We start from the raw sequence: 3,959 nt of genomic DNA, 5'->3' as shown, positions 1-3,959 counted from the left end.
AATTCTTTATATAAGTGTTCTTGTTTAAGCTTTGATTTGCTGCCCCTCAAGAAAGTAACGGCTGGATGAATATATTTGAATTACAACTATTATATATATATATATATATATGTACATGTATATATATATATATATATAATACAGTAACAAAGTCTCAGCTGAAACACTTGTAATTACGCGTTTATATATACATACTATAGTAATATTCATAATTAAAGGTAAACGCTTTTAACTATTTGTCTATATCTGTTAACATTCGGGAGGATATGGAACTGAACAATTTCTGGAGCGTGACTTGAGTCCAAAGAAATCTTGTCGATCAATCGATAAATTGTAATAACTGGTATATTAAAATTAATCAAGCCACAAACAGTTTGCTAATAATATAATTTTAAAGAATTTAAAAGTGCAATTTTGGATAAAATATCATTGTTTGTTAAATGTTCTTAAGAGTTATCTGAAGTGAAACTGATTTTAAAACTGTTACTCCAAGTTATACACATGGTTAGTCATGTTGTGGAATTCTCAGTCATGTTTTGTTCACAGCGCTCAGTTTTTACTTATTAATGAAGCGAAACGTCAGCTAGATTATCAAATCTGTTATATTTATTACATTATTTCTGGTTATTATTTATCAATTTTAAACTGTTCCACTCGTGTTGGAATTTCTCACAGGTTGAGAGAATTCTAGGTATAACAAAATAATGCGAAGTTTATGGTTCATTTATGAACATTAGACGCCGTATTTACTCTAGATCTACAGCCAAAATAAATATCTTTTCATCTTAAGTTCAATCAATAGTATCAAAACTGTAACACAAAATGATGAAATCATTATATTACCTCTTTCCATTATGAAATCTCTTGTAAGAGTCAGTTTTTCTGTACGATGACAAAACCCTTGAAAAGCACAAAATAAGTCGAAGGTTTGCTTTACTTGTGTATAGGAAATGAGACAGGTACATTAAAATTTACGCTTAAGATCAAACGCCTGTTCATCACAAATTTACTTATAATCGTCAGAATTATACTTCACGATGACGAAACTCCAAAGGTCACAAAATATTTCAAAGTTGTGCTTCATTCGTACACTAGGTGGCACGGTTGAAATTGTAACCATAAATTGAAACACGCCGTTTATCTTTATTAAATTAAATAATGCAAGATATCCACCTTGGAGGACCGTAACTCTATTACGTATGATTAGACGTAAGCAAAGACTGTATCGGCGCTTTAAAGATTTGTTTGTTTGTTTTGTTTTTGAATTTCGCGCAAAGCTACACGAGGGCTATCTGCGCTAGCCGTCCCTAATTTAGCAGATTAAGACTAGAGGGAAGGTAGCTAGTCATCATCACCCACCGCCAACTCTTGGGCTACTCTTTTACCAACGAATAGTGGAATTAACCGTCTCATTATAACTTCCCTACGGCTGAAAGAACGAGCATGTTTGGTATTACGGGGATTTGAACCTGCGACCCACCGATTGCGAGTCGAGCGCCCTAACCACCTGGCCATGCGGGCCAAAGGTATTTGAAGAGTCGAGTTTTCGAAATTCTATTGCTTATTTAAGATTAAATTTAAATACTATTTCTTTTTATTAAAATATAAGGCTAGAAGTCTCTTAATACATCAATTTTCTCAAATTAAGCGAGAGGTCTGTCTAATTAGAACCACTAACCCCACATTTAGTGCGGTTAAATTTATGATTTGAAAATCTTCATAATTTGTTCAGTTAGAATGGAATACTTAAGTACTTCTAGCTTAAAGAAGGGGTTCAAGTAATGATTTTAAATGCATCGTCTTTAGATTTTCTTTTATGCAAAAGATAAATATGAAATGATTGATAAGTCTGGCCTCAAGGAATCTACTCAACTGATAAAAAGATAATATGATGAAAAATAAATTTAGTTATGTTGCTGATGATCACTCAAAAACTAATATTTCAGTCATTGTTACCTTTACGTAGTGAAACTAGAGCACTTTAAATCTTATTTTAGCTTAAAATTGGTTATGTATATTGAATAATATTTAATATATATTAAACAAAAATAAATTTCCTTCTGCATTTAAACTGTGAGATAAATCTAAAGGTGAAAAGTAGCAGTCAGGGGCTACGCTAGAGTGTTATTTGTGTGTGTGTGGGGGGGGGGGAGAGGAACATTGTCCCTCTATTAGTCTAATGGAAGGATCCCAGCTCCTAGCTAATGTCATGATAAAAAAACATTACAAAATAAATGCAATGTCAAGCAGCCCAAAAATGGAACTGTATATTTCCGCCTATGTATAACTGGCAAAGTAACATGTGATGATTAAAACATCACCGTATCTAGGGACCCCAAAATACCCATTTGCCACCCCCATCAACAGTTAGACCCTAGAACCATCCCTCTAAGTAGTTTACCTTTCTTAATTGAAAACGTACAACTACATTACAGGTGATATAACAGTAATCATGAAAACAATTAATCATCAAGTAATAGATAGAAAATACACAATCTTCTCTATATTTCGCTTACCAGCTTCTTTAAGAGAGTTCTTCACGAATTCTATAGATCAACTTAAAATAATTTTAATTTGTTTTGTTTTATAAGTGGTTAGACTGTGAGATAACAAATTCTACTTTTTTGTGATTATGGTTGTATTTATCGTTCATTTATTATTTCCTTCTATCGTTTAGTTTATCTATGAATTTTTAGTTGCATTAAAACCCCAACTCACCTTCTAGTTAATAATTTGTATTTTGAGTAAATATGTATGTATGTATGATGAAAATGTTTGTTTGTAATTAAGCACAAAGCTACACAAAGGGCTATCTGTGTTCTGCCCACCACGGGTATCGAAACCCGGATTCTAGCGTTGTAAGTCCGCAGACATACCGCTGTGCCATTGGGGAGCTGATGAAAATGACACCATCTTCTCTAGCTGTGATGTACATATATTATTGATGTAGCAGAATATTATGTAAATTTATGATTACATAAGGGTGTACTCTCGTGACCTGTTCAGTGAATAAATACCCTGCCAGAAGCTTCACTAAGAGAGAGAGAGAGTTACGAGATTAGTGAATTATTGCTGTTATTGTTATTAATATTGAAAGGCTATTTTGGAGTATTGTGTTTGTTTGCAGTATTTTTATTTTATTTTTTTGGAATTAGGTTTTCTCCTTCTGGTTCTTTTCCTGATTCCATTATTTGAAATAATATTGTTCAATTTATTTCTACGTGTTGTTATTGTTGAATCAATTTTTGTTGTTGTTGTTGTTGAACCCTGATTGTAGTGTCGTGTTAATTTTAGACCGTTACAAAACAGTGGAGTTTGTAGCATTTTATTTATCAATAAGCTTTTCATAAAAACCAAAAAAAAACAAAAAAAAACCCTAGACTGTTTCTTAAGTGTAGTAATAAGGATTCTCGATTTATTGATTTTTTTATCATTTCAACTCAAGTTTTTTAGACACAGAAGTTGTAAAAGTAGTAGCTCTTGCTGTTCGCAGGTGTGGTAGTTTTAAGTTCATAGATAGTTTTCGGTGGTTCTTTACTCTGAAGATTGGCCTGATGTGCAGTGCTGACCAAACAAGGAACATAATCTCTGTGCGTGAAGTGATTTTGAATGATTCAATGACTTACTTTCGATCGATTTTTTTTAGTTCGCCGATGATTGCACCATTTTTAAAAGATTGGGTGGTGTGATTTTTAGAGACGTAAAACAGAATTTGTGATTGGATTCTTGAAAAGGGTGGAGTATATGTCGTCTCCAATAACAATTAATGTAACACTCGGAGAGTGTAAGCTTCAGTTTCGCCTGAATGATTTACACTAAATCTTAATAATGACGTTGAAGGGTTTATATAGTAATATATCTTTAATGGTGTAAATGTTTTACAAAATGATTGTTTAGTATGGATTTTCATAAAATAATCCGGATTATCCATTAATTTGTAAAAAAAAAGTCGCTTAAGC

This window comes from Limulus polyphemus, unplaced genomic scaffold (assembly GCF_000517525.1).
Source record: "Limulus polyphemus unplaced genomic scaffold, Limulus_polyphemus-2.1.2 Scaffold556, whole genome shotgun sequence".
NCBI lineage: Eukaryota > Metazoa > Arthropoda > Merostomata > Xiphosura > Limulidae > Limulus > Limulus polyphemus.
The sequence above is the reverse complement of the archived record's forward strand: the minus strand, read 5'-3'. Positions refer to the sequence as shown.